Source organism: Bubalus bubalis, chromosome 22 (assembly GCF_019923935.1).
Source record: "Bubalus bubalis isolate 160015118507 breed Murrah chromosome 22, NDDB_SH_1, whole genome shotgun sequence".
Classification (NCBI taxonomy): domain Eukaryota; kingdom Metazoa; phylum Chordata; class Mammalia; order Artiodactyla; family Bovidae; genus Bubalus; species Bubalus bubalis.
Genome location: NC_059178.1, coordinates 14,979,897 through 15,000,586, shown reverse-complemented (window position 1 = coordinate 15,000,586; position 20,690 = coordinate 14,979,897). Strand labels below are relative to the sequence as shown.

General features: G+C 43.8%; 1 long non-coding RNA gene across 1 annotated transcript in view; it reads right to left on the bottom strand.

The window, feature by feature from the left end:
* Positions 1–353: 353 nt before the first annotated feature.
* LOC123331159 overlaps positions 354–20,690 on the bottom strand; it is a 35,229-nt gene continuing 14,892 nt past the window's right edge. Inside the window, exons 2-3 of the long non-coding RNA XR_006547656.2 lie at positions 7,389–7,557; positions 354–663 (exon numbers count right to left, since the gene is read on the bottom strand). This is a non-coding gene — a long non-coding RNA (uncharacterized LOC123331159). The remainder of the gene's footprint in view (positions 664–7,388; positions 7,558–20,690) is intronic.

Genomic DNA, 20,690 nt, shown 5'->3' with positions numbered 1-20,690 from the left:
CAAAAAATTTCATACAATGTAAAGAATCAAAAACTAGGTAGATAAGAAGATTGATAATAGATTTATCACATGTAACCTACTCACCCATCCATTAGCTGTATACCCCAACAAGGACTAGAAGATGCTTCCTTTACCAAGGCAATGGGAAATACCACAAAGGGAAGAGCCAGCACCTTCGAAGGGAGCTGCAGGGGCTCTAATGCTTTATGCTGAGTGAGTGCTATAGCTGAAACGGGATCCTTGATTTCATTGGGGATACTAATATCCCCAGGGGAAGAGACCAAGGAGTGACACTTTAAAAACCTCCAGAGGCAAGTTGGTACATGTATTATTTAATGTTCTTAATTGCAACATAATCCATGCTGGCTGGCTTAAACAGAAAAGGGATTTTATAAAAGGATATTAGGTACCCATGCAGGATGCAGAGCCTGGGGCTGTGGGGAGGCTTTAGCGAGGCACCACTGCTCCTTGGCACTGGGAATTCTCAGGACTGGACACCAGATGCTCTGCACTCTCACCATCGCAGAGCTGGCTCTTTCTACCGTGTGTTTGCCAGATGTCGGGTCCACTGTACTTAGGCTCCTCTTCATTTTGCTCACTTCTGAATCCAATTTTCAGGCAGATCTGTCTGATTAGTCAGAATCTAAGTCACATACCTGCAAACTAATGGCAAGAGAATTTGAGAACATGAGAACTTTTCATTGGGCACATTACTGCAATAAATTTTGTTTCTGCTAACAAGGAAAAAGTAGAGAGTGACAACTGGGTAAGCAGCTAACAGTGTCTAATACTGCATGGTTTCATACAGGCAGCAGGCTAGTATGGTAATCAGAATATCCTCGACTCATAACTAACTTTGACTGATTATAAAGGCTTTTGCACTGAAATACACGGACAGTCTTTTAAAAGCTTCTTGGTCCATATAATCAAAACAAACAAGTAGCAAACACCAGATTTAGAGAACAGAGCTCTCTTTTGAGTCACCAAGTATGGAGATTATTGTTCCTCACTCAGTTCTTAAACTTGGGCCAGAGACTCAGAGCCCAGGCAAATTTGAGGAAGGACCCAGTAATTACATCACAAGTATATACTGCAGATCTTGCTCTTGGCTGTCTTCAAAGAGATCTAGAGCCTTTTACCAAGGTAACAGTGACTTGGTGGGAAGGGAGACATCAGTACCTTTTTAGATCTTTCATTGGCTCTGAGCTAATTCCTGAGGATACAGTTTGCCACTGTGATCCAAAGATCAATGGGGGATTTTATAGGACTTAGGTGATTAATGAAACTTTCGGCATCATAGTTGACATCAAGTGGACCCTCAGGTCATTTTATATTATTTTCTCAGTTCCTGACTGTATAGTTGAAATAGATTTATCTAGTATGAGGCAGAATTAATATATTGTTCACTTAATGGTTTCCTTTTTAGAAAGTTCTAAATAGAAGACTTAAAGTAGTAAATCAAAAGCAATACTCTAACCCTGGGGGAAATTGTTAAATCTGTCAGAGACTCAAAATGTACAGTTGTGTCATGCCTATGACAACCTCATTTAAATCATTTATCTGTCTGATGCAGAAAGTAGCTATATCTTGGTGAATGGCCGTAGATCATTATAAAAGTGATGAAGTGGCTTCCAACCATAGCACTTCCAGATATGGATGCCTTACTAGAGAAAATAACCCAGGCCTTGACACTTACTCTGCAGCTACTTATAGGGTGGTGCTTTTTAAAAATTCAGTTCCAATACACGGTTTGCTTTCACCTGGCAAGGAGTGTAGTATACTTTATTGCTCCAGCACTCCATCTCTATGTCACAATTTAGTCTACAGAGATATTGAATCATCTCTTCATCTTACAAGACATCAGGTTGATTCAGTATATTGACAATATCATGCTGATAGGTTGTGAAAAGCAGGAGATGTATGTACTATAAAATACCTAGGTAAGATACATGAATATAAGAGCCTAGGGGTTGAATTCCATGAAAATGTGGGCAATATAGAGATATTTTAAGGTAAAATTTTATATAATTTAAATCAGCATGTTGTTGCTATTTTATATTTTTCATTTATCAACACTTTATGTATGCATTTAAATATATGTGGACATTTTCAGTTTTCACTCTTAGTTAAAATGCCATAGTCTGCTTAGCTTTGCTGTCCCATTATAGCTTAGGTTGTTATATTTTGTTTCTTTCTATTTTAAATACTATTTCTGTAAATGTTTTCATATATATATATATATATACACACACACATATATATTTATACATATTTTGGTTTTTCCTTAGAATATATCCCCTAAAGTGAAATTATGGTGTCAAAGAGTGTTGTTAGCCTTTGCTAGATATTGTCCTATTGCTCTCTAAACAGATTGAACCAACTGAAAATGCTACTGAGAGTAATCATTGTAGTCCACTCAATAATTGTTTTGCTTATTTTGGTTATGTTTTTTAATATCATGTAATAATATATGCATTTCTATAATTGTTAGGAATCTTGTGCATCACACAATGTGATTCTTTGTCATTCTATAGTTTGTTCATATTATTCTGATTTCCTTGGCAAGTTTGTAAGCCTGTCAGTGGTTTGTAAGCTGTGCATCACCCATAAATTTATCCATCTGTTCATCATTTATTAAGTGTTTATTATATTCCAGTCTAGGCACCATGATAAGTTCCAGGATACTGGAGAATAAAATGCAGTTATAAAAGGAGGGAAAGATGAATTATCAACTTTGAGAAAGCAGTACCTGTAAAAAGGGCACAGAGAAGTGAGAGTATTGTGTGGCCTCCAGGAAGAGAATGAGCAGGGACACGCTGGGAGAATGCTGTAAAGTTGGGTGAATTCTGATAGGATGATTTTGGCTCCAAATAACAGATAGCTGATTTAGACAGTGAGAGAAATTTATTATCTCATTAAGCAAGAAGTTCTGAAGTAGAATGCTCCAGAACTGGCGAATGCTATGGCTGGACAATGTCATTAAGAACCCAGGTTCTTTCCATTCTTCTGCTTTGCCACCCTAGTGGGCTTCTTTCATGGTTGCCAGATGGCAGTGTCACTACTCACACATCTTTTGCAGATAAAATGATGTGGGGTAGCAGAAAAGGGACTATCTCTTCCTTGTGTCTCTTCTTAAAAACAAGGAAAATTTGCTCAAAAACTCCACAGAGGACTTCTCCCTTCTTGGCACATTCTGGGTCATATGTCCATCCACAAACCAAGTTCAAGCAAGCAGAGTGGCATTGTCCTGATGGATTTAGATTTTTAAAGACATACTTATTGATTAAGCACTTCCGTGGTGGCTCAGTGGTAAAGGATCTGCCTGCCAATGCAGGATACATGGGTTCAATTCCTGGGTCGGGAAAATCCCCTGGAGAAGGAATGGCATCCCACTCCAGTATTTTTCCCTGGAAAATCCCATGGACAGAGGAGCCTGGTGGGCTACAGCCGGGCTACGGTCCATGGGGTTGCAAAAGAGTCAGACCCAATTTAGCGACTACATAGCAGCAACAACAACGTGAATTAGGAATAGGATCACCTTCCTTGAATATTGTCATTGATCAAACTCAGAGAGTGTTTAGCAAAAAAGAATGGGGAAAAGGGTTTTAGATAGATAACCAGTTGTGTTTGTATATCAGGGAACACATTGGTTCCCGCATAAGGGTGGTTGATTCACTGACTGTCACTTCTGAATTATTTCCTATGGAGATTCTGTCCTTAATCAGTTTTGAACCATGGAGAGTTCAAGTGGTAATGGGAGAGTTATAGGAGTGCCCTCTTTCCCCGCCCCCATCGTATTCCCCAGTAAAACAGTGGGTGAAAAGAGATTGATAGTTATTAAATAAATATTTATTGTATGTCTGTGCTGTGTTGACACAGGGGTCATGGATACAGAACAAAGTAAGTGTAACACCCAGTCCTGCTCCCAAGGAGTTCATCATGAGGATTGGGGTGAGGAGATAGGTGAAGGGAGTAAATAGGTTCATATGCTGATAATGTGACGTTGATATGACACCATTGATAATACAGTGATGACACCTGTCATTTATTGAATATCTGCTATGTTCTACCTAAGAACTTTGCCTAGTTTTCTCATTTAATCTTTACAGCTACCCTCATTTATTTTCCCCATTGAGAAAAATGAGCCTTAGGTTAGGTGCCTTGTTCAAGTCCTCCCAGCTGGTAAAGGTGAGAACCAGATCTCAAACTGAGGCCTGCTGACTTGGAGCTCATGTTTTTAACCATGCTGCTATGCCATCTCCTGGTCATTAGCCCCAACACCAGGTACCGCATATTCCCAGAGGAAGGCTATGCTCAGGGTGTCTGGGGTAGGGCTGTGAGTATTTTGTAAATGAAGTGCAAATGGAAGGCCAGAGCAGAAGCTAGACGAACAAGACTGGGAAGGTCTTGGAGCCAGCAGGAAGAACATGTACAAAGACTTGGAGACATGGAAGAACTGGGAGGTGGGCTATGTTAAGAGTTGGGACTGGAGAAGGAGGGTGGACCAGACACAGACAGGCTTGTATCCTGTGCTTAGAGGTTTGGATTTGTCTCATGGGCAATGGATATTTTCTGAAGTTTTGGAAGTGGAGTTGGGTTCTAGAAAGACCAACTTAGTAGCACTGTGGAAATGGATTTGGAGGGAACATGATCCCAGGGAGAGCAGCAAGGAGTATTTATGATCCAGGTGAGAGAAAATTAGGGAGGACAGTGAAATAACTGATAAGGCATTTTAGAGATAGAATCAAGAGGATTTAGTGATTGAGTAGGTTTGGAGGTAAAAGGAAAAGAAGATTAAAGGATGACTCCCATATACCTGATTTGGGCAACATAATAACTCTGTATATTCAGGAATCCCTGTATTGTGAGTGACAGACACTCAATTCCAATTAGCTTAAGCAAAAAGAAATGTAGAACACCTATAGCTGGGTAGAAACTGACACAGCTCCTAGAGTTGAAGGAAGAGATGTAGGCATGAACCAAGGCCTCAGTACCTCTAGAGTATTGCCTGCGTCTCATTTTTTCCTGTCTCTCTCCAGCTATTTCCACATGCCAGCAAAGATGACCCACTCCAGTTTGCCCACCCCAGTGGAGACAGCTTCTCCCACCACAGGGCTGCTCTGGGACCAGTCCCTGTATCCAGGGGAACGGGGTTTTGTGGTGGTCAGGCCAGGACCATCTGCTCAGTCACATGCACAGAAGAATGGAGATGGTGCAGAATGTATTGGGCAGCCCAAGATAACACAGCGTGGTTCCCTTTAGACGCTGTTGACCAAGAGTGAAGGCAGTGGAGGAATGGTGTTAAATGGCTCTCAGTCCTCTTCCGATTTGATGTGTGGGATTCACAGCATCAAACCACTTAGCCGACTCCAAGTGCCATAATATTTATTGAAATCAACACGCTGGTGAGACAAGGAGCCTGACAGACAGCAGATGGCTCCCACACAGAAAGGCTAATCAATTCTGACAAATAACAGCCATCGTAAAAGAGGGGAATGTACACAGCATGCACTCACAGGTCTGAATGGCTCAGAGACAAAGGCTCCTGCTTGGCCTAGCCAGGACAGGGAAATAGCATCGTGGGAAAGCCTAGGCATTTCAGATGCTCAGCACTGACCTTACCCCCCACAGGTCACCCGCAGAGTTCTCGGCTCCACTCACACCTGACTCTCCAGACTTCCTCAGACATGCCTTAGGCTTTCCCTCCTCTGTGCCTTTTCTCCTCCCTCCCTCTGCCTGGGAGACCCTGCCCCTTCCCCTCTTTCTATCTGTCAAGAACTGATCTAGTCCTCCATGTCCAGCACAAGCCCTCTCTCCTCCTGAAGACTTGTATTATTAGTGCTTCATGGATATGTTTGTGACTAGTTGTCTTCACGAGGTTAACCAGACTGCAAGCTTCCTGAGAACAAGTGACCTGCCTTCCTCATTTCTGCATATGCAGAAGCAGGTAGCACAGGACTGTGAACTAAATTTTTAATGAAGGATCAGTAGTTTGCTTTCAGTCTTGGGGTGGAGTGAATAATATTTCTTAAGAGATATAAAAAGTATTTGCAACATAAGGATAAAAGATGAATGATGTTAATATATTAAAATCAGCCTCTAAAAATCAATAACGCAGGACAAGAGACCCAATAGGGAAGTCAGCAATGAAAATTAACAGCAAATTCACTGAACAGCCTATACTTATGAAAAAGGTCAACTTTACTAGTTATCGAGGAGATACAAATTAGGACAATGTGATTCTAATTTTTGCTTATCAAGCTGGGAATATTTAAAAATGAATTCTTCAGTGTTGGTAGGAACGTGATGAAACAGCTAGTCATTTGCTATAGCAGGGACTGCACATGGATACAGCCTTCCTGGAGAGGAAGCTGGCAATTTTTTTAAAAGAGGCTGAAAAAATGTCCATGCTTTAAAAGTCTTTAATTCTGCTTCTAGAGTTTTATTCTAAGAATGTATACAGAGCTGTGCACATAGATTAGGTATAAGGATGCATATATTAGTATGATGGTGAATGACTCATCTGATCCTCTCTTATTCAGTGTCTAGAATAAAGAAAAAGAAGAAAGAAATGGAATTTATACAGTTCCTTCCCTTTTACTTGATTTGATAATCTCCAAAAAACTCCATTAAAAATCCTGGGAAAAAAAATCTGACTTGACTCTCTCTTTTTTTTTTTGACTTCTCTTAAAAAAAATCCTTAAAATTGGTTTGATGCTTGCTGGAATAAAGTGACTCGCTTCCTTTCCTTTGATTTGGAATATTCCACTGTCCCTGGAGGACCTACCCTCAGGGTCTAAGCTACTGCAATGAACATACTGGTTTCCCAATATAATACTGCAGCTTCCATCATATTCCTGCTCACTTATCAGGTCCTGGGAGTTTTAGGGGGATATGATATTCTGTTTTAGAGACTCAGTGGGAGTATAGACAGGAAGAAGGAGACTTCTTTTATTATTTCTCAGACTACTTAAGCACTGTCAACTCATTCAAATACCTATCCGCCCATCCACCTACCTATCTATCCATTCAACCATCCATCTATCCATTCATCCATCCATCTATCCATCTATCCACCCATCCACCCATCCATTCATCCAAGCTTCCATCCATTCATCCATCCATCTATCCATCTATCCATTCATCCATCCATCTATCCATCCATCCATCCATCTATCCATCTATCCATCCACCCATCCATCCATCCATCTACCCATCCATCTATCCATTCATCCATCCATCTATCCATTCATCCATCCATCTAAGCATCCATCTTTCCTTGCACTCCCAACATTGATGGAGCACATGCTATGTGCCAGAAACTGCCATGGGTTGGGTACTGGCTTTACAGAGGTAATGGTCATGGTCCCTATCACCAGGTTACTCACAGCACAGGAGCATGATGGACTGTAAAGAGACAGTTTATTGTTTCTTCTGGCAGCACACATGAAGTTCTCTGGAGCACAGAGGTGGGGGATCTAATTCAGATGGTGAATCATTGGTGAATCCCAGAGGGAAAACTTGAGCAAGGCTTTCAAAGTTGTCTATGAGTTTACCCTGTAAGAGAGCAAGGAGAGGGGAGCATTTCAGAGAGAACCAACAGCATATGTCAAGGTCTGAAATTGAGAAGAAGCATGACTGTGGGCTTTGGTAGTTAAAGGAGGGGGTAGAAATGGAAGGGCAAGGACGGATGAGGGCACTGGTGTCTCTTTGGAACTGCCTGAGAGCTTAAGCTTTATCTGGAAGGCAAAGGGGAGGGGGGGACTTTGGAAGGTTTAAGAGAGAAGTTTTAAAGATGTTTGAGAAGTCAGGCTGGTAGCAGGAAAAGGATGGATGGAAGCGGCTAGAGGCCAGTCAGGACACTATTGTAGAGGCCCAGAAAGTCACGAGATGTTACAAAAGCCAAGTTGACAGGACTGAGGGACAGAGCACGTGAAGTGAGGGAAGGTAACGAGGGGTGCTGCAGGGGTGAGGGGTGAGGGGACATCAACAGAAACTCCCAGGTTTCTGGTGTGAGCTTGCTGCTACTGCTGCTAAGTCACTTCAGTCGTGTTTGACTCTGTGCAACCCCATAGACGGCAGCCCACCGGGCTCCCCCATCCCTGGGATTCTCCAGGCAAGACACTGGAGGGGGTTGCCATTGCCTTCTCCAATGCATGAAAGTGAAAAGTGAAAGTGAAGTCGCTCAGTCGTGTCCAACTCTTAGTAACCCCATGGGCTGCAGCCTACCAGGCTCCTCCATCCATGGGATTTTCCAGGCAAGAGTACTGGAGTGGGGTGCCATTGCCTTCTCCGGGTGTGAGCTTACTGGTCTAGATTTAGATGTTGTCGGGAGGCAGAGAAGATGATTTCTCCCTTGTTCCATTTCCTGTGGAAGCGCACTCCATATTCAACCCTCCCCGCTTTCTCTTCCTCTTCTAGTCTGTCTCCTGGAGCTCTTTGGTTGTAGCTGTTGTAGATGGCCCAGACATAACCCTGTTCCCCAGGGCCAGCATTCACGCTATTTCCTGGACCACAAATGGCTCTCCTGATAGCAAGTTTGATAGCCTGGTCTCAGGGATGGGCAACTGAGGACCCCTGTCCCTGCTGAGAAAGTTCCTGAATGGAGTCTATACTTCATTTCATGAAACGTGGTTGACGGAGAGTCTCCTTTGTACTCAACACAGGGCAGGGCACTACGCAAAACAATCTAGTACATATTGATTGCACTTTTTTTTTCTACTTTCAAGGCCCAGTTTAAGTGACAGTTAGTTGTCTTACAAAATCTTTCCTATGTCCTTACTCCCACCCTGGGTTCCCATGGGTAAACCTCTATTACATTCCATTTACGTTGAATTATCAGCATTTGTTCAAGCATTGGTCAAGCATCTGTCCTTTTGTATAGGCTGGACTTTCTTGGGGTCAGGGGCCACATATATTCCCTTTTTCCCTCTAGCATATGCCCATCTTTGCTCTTCCTTATCCCCTAGTGCTTTGAATAGTATTTCATACATTTAGTACCCATCACTGGGACTTCTAACTTCTTTAGTTGGGTTATGCTGTTGTTTACTTTTTAACCATTAGCAGTCAGTTGCTGAGATTGTTGGGTGTCAGACACAAAAATTTTTTAAACTTATCACTGTGGACTGAAGCTTTGACACTGCCTGGCAACCTGATTTCCTCTGATTGGTCTGGTGTGCTCGAGGGAAGGCATTTGGCCTGGAAATGTGATGCTTTGAAGATGCCATAGGAAGCAAAACACTCCGCTTTCCGCTTGGGAATGGGACTTGTGCCTTTAAGACCTGCCTTGGGAAATCAGCCCGAGCAACATAATTGCAATGAAATTACCCCAGATCACACCCACACATTCATTATGAGAGTCCTTATTGACACCTTGACAATTTGTTTCAGAAGACGTTATTGCATATTCCTCCCCCTGGAATAGATGCAGACGCATATAGACATACGAGCCCACGCATAATGTATATGCGTATCAGCGTGTTTTTATTATATAATTATATGAGGCTATCAATCAGTTTTCATTTGGAACTCTTTGCCTTTATAGTTCAGGAAGTTATTTAAAATCGAGAGGTGGAGGAGAGAGAGCCTAAAAGAGGAGGCGCAAGATTGGGTAAACCAATGAGTGTGTCTTTGCTCTTTGAGAGCTGAACTTCCCCCATCCCCCAGCCCATTCCTCCCCCCTGCCCTCTACCATGTCTTTCTACTGGTGGGGACTCAGTCCTGGGCAGCACCCACAGCAGAAGGGTATCGATGGAACAGCTCCAAGGAGAACCACCTCAAGGTCATAAGGCGCCATCTCTGGCCCTTGTAGACTTTTCTGTTGGGCTGGGGAAGGCTTATAGTTACAATGATCTGCCTAGTAGTAAAGAGACAGCTGACTGCTGGGTGTCCATGAAGGTCCAAGAAGGTCCTTGAGGATCAAGCAAGATATCTTAGAGCAGGACTTTCCAAGCTGTTAAAGTCAGGATACACATGAAGATGAGAATCTTTGTATGGCACGTTGTAGTAAATTGCAGGGGATCTGGGATTCTATGTGAGATTTAGCAGAAAAAGTCATTCCATTTTCTTTATATTATGCAAAATGAAAAAGAAAATATGGTATACTGGGAAATATTATACAATATGTATGGCCTCAGAATAAAACATTTTCCTCATTTTAATGAGAAACTTGAGTTTGCTTCCTTCCATGATTGTGTTTGTGTTTGAAATGGCTACACACCATGCCTGATCTTTTAATGATGATCTCTACATATCATTGGTGGTCACTCTTGATAAGAAACTTTGTTTGCACAAGTGGGTGATAAAAAATTTAAAGCCATTTTTTACAATCATTAAAGATTCATAATGGTTGAAATTATGTTTAAAGAATTCAACAGCCTTCCTTTTCTTTCACTGACAGATGTAGTGTTGAAAGTTTTTGTGATGATGCAGGTGGGTTTCAAGTCCAATTGAACTTACTCACATCAAGGATTCAGAAGAATGATGGCATTCTCATTTGCAGAATGTAGACGGGGTGTGGGAGCTTCCATTCTGCAGCTGCTTTGGCTGACACTTAAAGGATACAACCATTGCAAACAGACAAAAGTAGAGGACATACGTGAGTTCAGCCCAGGGTCATCGCCACTATGTATGTATGTGCATGCTAAGTCGCTCAGTCGTGTCCGACTCTTTGTGACCCTATGGACTGTAGCCCACCAGGCTCCTCTGTCCCTGGGATTCTCCAGGCAAGGATACTGGAGTGGGTTGCCATGCCTCCTCCAGGGCATCTTCCTGATGTAGGGATTGACCTGCATCTCTGATGTCTCCTGCATTGGCAGAAGGCTTCTCTACCAGTATCGCTAGTGCACCTGGAAGTCCCATTGCCACAACACCTGCCATTAAACCTCGCAGCCTCTCTGCCCCTTTTCTCTGACTGCTTCCTCTGGGGCTGCACATGGCGCTCATGGCATGTGAGCTGCTGCAGCCCATTAGACTCTGTGTCAGAAGGGTGTGCGCTCAGTTGCTGGAGTAGGAGTCCAGCTGGAGAAGATCTCATCGGTCATTTTCATTGCAGCTCTGAAGGGCAGCATGGGTCAGATGTCTCATGGGAACCACAGTGTTTATTTCCAGTCCTGTCACCTTGAGTGGCCCTCTGAGGAGCCACACACAGGTTGCTTGTGGCCACAGGAGACCATCCCTGGGCACCCTGTCTGCCCCATGCCCTTAAATGCCCCGTGCTTCCCACCTTTGCTCACACTTTGATCTTTCCTAAACTGTTTGTTTTGGCTGCACCTCGAGGCATGTGGAATCTTGGTTCCCCAATTGGGTATCAAACCCACACCCCCTGCAGTGGAAGCACAGATTCTAAACTACTGGACCACCAGGGAAGTCCCTCAGAGTGTTTTCTTATCCTCTGTCCACATTGTTAAGTCCTACCTGGTTCACAAAGCCCCATCAAGCCCTTCTCCTCTTCCAAGGCTTATCTGATTGATGTGTCCCACAGGAACCCACCTCCCTGGAGTCTGCCCACCAGGAGCCCTGAACTAACAGGAATTTACATGACATTTAAAAATCTCAATGGGCTCTTGTGATGAGAAAATGAACACCCAAGTATACTAGTATCTCAGGGGCTCTGATCCTAGGGACTCAAGGAGAGACCATCTCTTGTTCATCCCCACATGATGCCCTGCACAGAGTAGGCGCTCCAGTCATATTATCCAAGTGATTAATAGGAAGCGACTTGCATGCAGTGAAAACAATTCATAATGATGTTGCTTAATAAATTCCAGGAAAAATAATGTTTTTTCGGCACCAACTTTTGTGCAACATTCAAGGAATACCAACAACTTCTCAGAACAGAGAATGCCTGAATCATAACTGCCAAAATGCGCCAGTGTTCCTTTTTTCTGCTGGTTGAATAATCAAATAAATGCTCAATTAACTATGATATGACAGGCTCATTAGCGTTTTCTAAATACACTTTACCAGCCAGTCCAGCATTTTCATTTTGACCAAGGGGCATTTCTGCTATAAGAGAGGGTTGTAGAAGCGTAGGCAGTTTTTGCACAGAATGAGCCCTCCCCACCCTGACTCTCCCTGGAGAAGACTTTGCCAACTGGAAGCGGATGGAGAAGAGCCAAGTTAGGGGCCCCCTAGGTAACTGAGCTTGGAGTTCAGAGCCCCAGTTTGCTTGGGTGCCTGTTTTGTTTTTTTCTTAATTTAAGTTTGTGATTGACTTATTATGTGCCCTGGCACTTTTAAGAGATTCGAATAAAACACAGTGAGAGTTCAGAACAAATGTAAATGGCCTCAAAGAAAAGGGAAGGGAAAAAAACAACAATAATCTTTTTTAATGGCTGTAAAATGTGGGAAGGATAGATCATGAGCTCTCTGCATGGGGCCCTCGTCTGATCTCAATCCAGTATTGTAATTTAGACATGACTTTTTATTTAATTTCTGACTGAGAAAGGGAAATTAGAAAACAGCATTATCTCAGCTGCTTCATTATAATGAACAATATTTCACAGTGCCAGCCCTGGAGTTACCTTCAGAACTTCTTTTATGAGGCGGATGTTGACTCTGGTTCTAGGCGAGCTTGAATTTTCCCACACACTGGTTGCTTGAGGAGCAAGAGCGGAAGTATGGTTTTTAATTAGAAGCTGGTTTAAGGCTCAGGCAGCCCACAGGTTTGCAGGTAGGGGAAGGGAATAGTGAGGTAATAAAATGAGGCGCTAGAAGACACCAAAACCTGGATCAGGCAGTTCTGGACTTCCTTACATGTAAGTAACAGTTCCCTTTTAATCTCCTCACCATGTTTATTTATTTAATTTTTAAATCAGAAGGGGATTTATCCAATCTGTAATTAACCCTTGCATCTGGCCAAGCAATTCTGTCTCCTGCCCCTTCCACTCCCCACGCCTGGCCACTAAATACATAATGGTCTGATAAATATTTAAGCAGTGATGAGGGAGATAATGCAAATAATCCATTAGAGCGGCCTGCCTGGGCTGGCGCAAGTGGACACAGTAAGTGCTAAGATGCCAGGCTGGGCAGTAGGCTCGCTGACCGCCGAGCCTGGCTGTGGGGAGACAAAACGTTGGAGGCCCCGAGAGCCTTTGTTCCCACTTTGCCCCCCTTGACCTTTGATCTTGCCCCCACAGGTCAGCCTCACTGCAGAGTGGGATGGGGCGGGGTCCATCCTCTGGAAAAGGGGATGGCGTGAATTCCCCACCATGAAGTAACCCTGGAAGTCTACCCCATGGCTTCAGGGGACTAGGACAGCCTGCTGCTCACCTCCGTAACCAGGACAACCACCAGCCCCAGTTTGCACAGGACAGTCCCGGGTCACGTGAGGTGGCTGGCATGGGTATTAATATTGCCTTCTTCCACTTTCAGGAGTCCCACTTTGGACAGTAGATGTTATGAGCACCCTACCTCTGACTTTCTAATAACATGGCTCAGAATGATGGAGGGAGGCGGGAAATCATAGCAGCAATTTCCCTCACATTATACACACTAAAGCCAGCCATCAAAACGGGTCAAAAATCTGACATTCAACTACAGAAGCCCTTCACCCAGACACACACATGCACACAGAACATCGCCTCTTGACTTCTAACTCTCCTTGTAGGCCACCTGTGTACCCTTCTCAGCTCACTGCCATCTCTTCCTGGATGCTAATGTTGGGAGACACACCTTATCTCTGCGGGCTCTTTCAGGGTACAAGTTGGCTCTGATGTATTGAGCCATCCACCATTGCTCCCAGCTCAGTGTTGACTGTTTGTAGAATGAATGAATCGGTTGGGATTGTTCATGATTATGTTAAATCTCTCTTGTTGTCTCAGAAGGTCTTTGACTTAAGAAAACAGCAAATGTTTTCTTATCCTTCTTTATCCAGGGTATCATTCATGGACTTGAATACACATTCATGTAAAACTCCCCTTTATACACACACAGTTCAAAATAATAAGTGAAGTACTGTGTGCATGTACCTTCTTTCAACACCTCCTCTCCACCCTCAGGAAACAGAGAGATCCAAGTCCCCATTTGTAATGAATTCATCTCTACTAGCCTTCTCTTGTTTCCTCTTCTTAGAAAGTTCAGGATGGTTTCTATGATCCACTCAATTAACCCTGTCTCTTCCTTCTTTTCCTTTCATTCATTTCTTCACTCACTGAAGCATCATCCATCGTTATTTACTGAATACTGTGCACTGGGCTCAGCTGATTCCTGGAGTGACTTCAGCCAAGCCCTCAGTTTCCTCGTGAATGGAATTAACTGAATGTTGCATCACTGGTCTCAGAAACACCACCCAGCCCTTGCTTGTAGATAGATCTGACATAAATCCACGTGTCTGCCTCCTCCTAGCTCCCAGAGGGCAAATCTGGAGAGTGAAGAGGGAAGGAGTCCCCGGGGGCTTCACACCTCAAGCCTCTTTATGTATTGACCTTCCTTCCTCCCTTCCTCCCACGGGGTGAACCTGTGCCCGATGCTGCTCAGCTCTGCTCCTCTGGGGCTGCTTCCGCCAGAGCTCAGCTGCCCTAGTCCTCCAAGGCTACGAGCCCCCATGGCCTTGATGTCAGCCTCCTCCCTGTGGCCATGCTCTTGGGGTGTTTCCTTCAGTGCTCAGGCCTGCAGGTCCCACTTCCCCACAATGAACTTGCTTAGACACCCAGGTCTTTATGCCCAGCTAGTCATTCAGAGCCTCACCTGTAAGCTGGTGCTCTCTTTACAGCTGCAATATTATTATTCACACATGTGCACAGATAAATATAACACAGGCATGTGTACATGTCTGCACAACATGCATATACTAATACATGCGTATACTAATACATGCGTACAACTTGCAAAAATAGTTCACAGAATCAACCCACCTTTGCACACCTATAAACTTAATATGTGTACACATCTTGCACATACATACATAACATATACATAAGCACACACACCCTAAAATCATAGAAAATGTGAACTAGAAATCAGACTTCAAACGTGTGTAAAACTCCCGCGTGTGAAGGACTTTGCTACAATATGTGCCCTGTGGAATAGAAGTGAAAATGTGAGCTAGTATGTAACTATGCACACCCTTATTCTGTGAATACACACCACCATTCCTCTCTACCTTAAGTATCTTTTCCCTCATGTTACTATTGGCATTGTAGGTGGCTGCTAGCAGTATAATTTAGTTTAGCACTTTTTTAAAGACTAGTTTTTTAAAGGAGTTTTAGATTTGCAGCAAAACTTAGTGAAGGTACAGGGATTTCTCATATACCCTAACTCTACACATGCATAGCCCACCTCATCATCAGTATCCCCCATCAGAGGGTTATGTTTGTTACAACCAATAAACTTACATTGATGCATCTTAATCACCCAAAAGTCCATAGTTTACCTTTAAGGTTTATTCTTGGTGTACATTCTATGGGTTTGGACAAATACATAATGTCATGTACCCATCATTAGAGTGTCATACAAAGTACTTTCAGGGCCCTAAAAATTCTCCATGCTGCATCTATTTATTCCCTCCAACCTCAATCTCTGGCAACCACCGATCTTTTGACTGTGGTCTTAAGTTTTCCTTTTCCAGAATGTCATATAGTTGGAATCAATCATAACCTTTTCAGATTGGCTTCTTTCACTTAGCAATATGATCTTCCCTCATAGCTCAGTCGGTAAAGAATATGCCTGAAGGGCAGGAGACCCAGGTTCGATTCCCTGGAGAAGGAAATGACAACTCACTCCGGTATTCTTGCCTGGAGAATTCCATGGACAGATGAGCCTGGCAGGCTACAGTTCCTGGGGTCGCAAGAGGAGGACACAATTTAGTGACTAAACCACCACCACAAAGGTTCCTCCATGTCTTTTCATGGTTTTATAGGTCATTTCTTTTTGCTGCTGCTGCTGCTAAGTCACTTCAGTAATGTCCGACTCTGTGCGACCCCATAGACGGTAGCCCACCAGGCTCCCCCGTCCCTGGGATTCTCCAGGCAAGAACACTGGAGTGGGTTGCCATTTCCTTCTCCAATGCATGAAAGTGAAAAGTGAAAGTGAAATCGCTCAGTCATGTCCAACTCTTAGTGACCCCATGGACTGCAGCCCACCAGGCTCCTCCATCCATGGGATTTTCCAGGCAAGAGTACTGAAGTGGGGTGCCATTGCCTTTTCCGAACCCACTCATTGCTGGTGATAATGAAAATAGTATGTTCACTTTGGAAGACAGTTTGGCAGTTACTTATAAAACTAACCATATTCTTGCCATATGATCCAGCAATCATCCACAGAAAAACCTGCACACATATGTTTATTGCTTATTCATAACTGCCAAAACTTGGAAGCAACCATGATGTCCTTTAACAGGTAAATGAATAAACTGTGGTACATTCAGATGGGGAAATATTAATCAACACTAAAAAGAAATGCTGATCCATTTTATTCAGGTTTCTTATTTTCTTATTGTTGAGTTTTAAGAGTTATTTGTATATTTTGGATAATAGTTCTTTACCAGATTTACCTTTTGCAAATATTTTCTTCCTATCTGTGGCTAGTCCTCTCATTCTCTTAAAATTATCTTTTCAATTTTAATGCAGTTTTTAACTTTAATGAAGTACAGCTTATCAATTTTTTTTTCACAGATCATGCCTTTGACGTTGTATTTAAAAAGCCATTGCCACACCTAAGGTCAGCTAGGTTTTCTCCTACGTTATCTATCTCCTAAAAAGTTTATATTGTTGTGTCTTACATGTAGGTCTATGATCCAGTTTGAGTTAATTTTTGTGAAAGGTGTAAGGTCTGTGCCTAGATTCATTTTCTTTATATTTAGATGTCCAGTTGTTCCAGCACTGTTTGTTGAAAAGGCAATCTTTGCTCCATTGTATTGGTTTGTATTTGCCTTTTGTATTTGTGCCATTGCATTGACTAAATTTACATAGATCTATTTCAGGACTCTCCATTCTATAGACATCCCATAGTTCTTAGAATTCTGTTCTGTTTTTTCAATCTGTGATCTCTTTGTTTTTCAATTTTGGAGGTTTCTATTTTTTTTTTCTTAAATATCTAACACTTCTTTTTGGTTTCTTCTTTGGATTTACATCTCTCTGCATACATTGCCCATCTGTTCTTGCATGCTGTCTACTTTATCCATTACATCCTTAGCATATACATCATCAGTTCAGTTCAGTTCAGTTCAGTCGTTCAGTTGTGTCCGACTCTTTGCGACCCCATGAATTGCAGCACGCCAGGCCTCCCTGTCCATCACCACCTCCCGGAGTTCACTCAAACTCATGTCCATTGAGTCGGTGATGCCATCCAGCCATCTCATCCTCTGTCATCCCCTTCTCCTCCTGCCCCCAATCCCTCCCAGCATCAGAGTCTTTTCCAATGAGTCAACTCTTCGCATGAGGTGGCCAAAGTACTGGAGTTTCAGCTTTAGCATCATTCCTTCCAAAGAATACCGAGGGCTGATCTCCTTTAGAATGGACTGGATATACATCATAGCTGCTTTAAATTCTAGGTCTGATAATTTCAATATCCTTGCCATGTCTGGATCTATGATGGATCTGTCTCTTTAAATTTTGTTTTTTGCCTTTTGGTATGCTTTGTAATTTTTTCTTGATAGCCATTCAGAATGAACCAGGTGAAAAGAACTACTATAAATAAGTCCTTAGTAACATTGTGGTGAGGTGTGCAGGGACGGGAAGCATTCTGTAGCCCTGTGATTAGGTCCAGTCCTTTAGTGAACCTGTGCCTCTTGACTGTGAACTTCACAGATGTTTCTCAGATTCTGCAACCCCCTATCCTGCTCCCCTCTACCTATATCCCTCCTTCCCCGCCCCCACCCCCCACGCCCAGGGCAGGAAACGGCTAGAACTAACTCTAGGTATGTATCTCCCCTCCCCCAGATCAGTAAAGCTTTAATATCCCATCAGGTTAGGCTCTGGTTAACTAATTTCCTCTGAGGGAAAGTCTTGTTAGGAAGAACAGACTGTTTTTGCTTATTTAATGGTTCCTTTTAAATAATAAAATGTGGTTCCTTTTCCCTTCCCCCTGCTGTAAAAGTCAGAGGATATTTCTCTGAGACATACCGTGTGAATCTGGTGAAGATCCTGGAGGTAAAACTCCCAAAATTGTGGGGACCCCACTATGAGTGGGTCCATCTGAAGTTCTTAACACTCAGATTTGTCCGCACTGAACCTCTAGCGATTCATCAGTTTTGGCTCAGGTTTTCCGACCCCAGCACTGGTTTCTCTCATGGTTTCCAGTCTCTGCTCCAGGAAGCTAAGACTCTCTGCATTTGCATGTCTCTATCTCCACTCTTGGGGGCAGGTTTGCCTGTACCCTCTTGTCTCTTAAAAATCTAAGAAGAGCTGTCGATTTTCCAATCTGTCTAGCTTTTTACTTGCTAGGGCAGAGTGGCAACTTCCAAGCTCCTCATATGTGGAACCAGAAACTAGAAGTCTAGCACTTTAGTTTTGTCCCATATATTCAGGATGAGGTCCCTTGAATTCTACTTGTATGAACTGTGCTTAGCACTCCTCCAGCTCCTCTGCCAGGAGTCTTTTCTTTTCAGAAACTAGGGGTCCCCAGAATGTTCATCTGAAAACACTGGCATGTGGGGAGAGCCTCTCAAAGCTCCCAGGACACATGCAAACAGAGCCCAGGTCTCAGCAGGCTTTTGTCTGGAGGACGGCTGCCGGATGGAGGGCTTCCCTGGTGGTTAGATGGTAAAGAATCTGCTTGCAGTGCAGAACACCTGGGTTTGATCCCTGGGTCAGGAAGATCCCCTGGAGAAGGGAATGGCCACCCACCCACTCCAGTATTCTTGCCTGGAGAATTCCATGGACAGAGGAGCCTGGCAGGCTATAGTCCACGGGGTCGCAGAAAGATACTACTGAGCAACTAACACACACACACACACACTCATACACACACACGGGATGGAACCTGCCCACGGCTGTATGGGATAGAAGAAACCTTCACTTCCCAGCTGCGACTTTGTCCAGAATACTCTGTGATGTAGGGGGTTCCCCAATGGCTCGGTGGGTAAAGAATCTGCCCACAATGTAGGAGACATGGATTTGATCTCTGGGTCAGGAGGATCCCCTGGAGAAGGAAATGGAACCCCTTTCCAGTATTCTTGCCTGGAGAATCCCAGGGACAGAGGAGCATGTAGGTTGAGTCCTTGACTCCATGCAGACCCCTCTTCTGCTCTAAGGGAACATCTGTGAGGGGATCTGTGTGGTCCTAGGCTTCCCGCCCCATAAATGAAAGCTCTTTCTTTCACATAATTTCACTTGTAGAATCTCCTAAGGTCTACAGTTGCCTATAAAACAAAATGATTGTTGAGTTGGGTCCAGTCTGAAAATCTAGTTTCCATCTGAGAATTAAGATAACTCATTTGTAGTCCTAGGATAACTGAAAACTCTAACAGGGTTCCCCAACTATTCAAGCTGGTTAGCTTTCTCGGAACCTCTGGCAAGAAAGACAAAGCAGGGTGAGGTGTACCTTGGGCCCCTCCCTTTGCAGCCTCTCAGTGTGTCTGCTCCTCTCTTTGCCCTTCTGGTGCCCAGACTACCTGGGGTCGGTGCCCCCACCTGGCCACCTCCAGATGGATCCACCCAGATGCTGCTCTGAGCTCTCAGACGTCCCTTCAGCATTGCTGTTCCACATTAGCAAAGTTCCACTTCTGCAGAGACCTCCCAGCTGGACAGTTCCCTGAGAGAACCTGATCCCCTCAGTCCTATTAGGCTGTCAAGTTTGAGACTCTATGTGTGATCAATTCCTGAAGTTAACTGTCTGTGGATAGGGCACAGTGCCTTCACTAAAGTGGTAGACTTCCCAAGTAACAGCATTTTAGGCATCAGGAAGACATAAGTCAGGAGTCTCTAGAATCTTAGCTGACTTGGCCCTTGACAAGACTTGGTTAGGAATCCCTTCCCAGTGCAGACATTGGCACTTTGCTTCCTGGTATCGAAGAAATCTGCAGCTGTGGGAGACCTATTTCTCATGACCAGAATGGAAGGGTGAGCAAGCAGGCACAGTCTGGGGCCACTTGGCGAGGTCAGGAAGTGGAGAAACTTTTGTTATTTATCTGCCTGTCGCACCTGGATCAATAGACAGGTTTTTTGTTTTTTTTTTTTAATTGTTATTCATTTACAACTCAATAAAGCTTAATTATGAGGAAGCAGAAAGGCAAACAGAAGCCACGCTCACATGATACTGTACTCCTTGCAGCAATTCCTGCGGGGCCCTCGCACTTGCAATGCAATGTAGAACAAACCAAATTACGGGGACTATTCAAAATTCATTTAAAAACATCATTGAGGAGCATTATAATAAAAACACAATGTAAAGACAAGCTTGGGTTGTTAATTTGTAGCATCAGCGTGTTCGCGGGGCCTGTGTGCACATGTCTGTGTAGGTACGCGTGCTTAAGTGGCCTGATTAGCCTTGCTGGGGGCTGAGGACTAGATGGGCAGGGGGGACGGGTTGGACCTACACAGCGGGGACATGGAGAGGGTCCTGCGGGGAAGTTTCTGCTGCTCTGTCCCCTGTTTTGGATGAAGGTCAGAGAGGTCATGCTAGGACTTGAGTCCCAGGGCCACGTCTGGGGTGATCAGGGTGTTAATGAGGAGCTGAGGGGGTACCCCATGGCTAGGCTGGGGGAGAGGGTGTTCAGAGAGGGCTGCCTTGCACTCACCTGTCTCACAGGG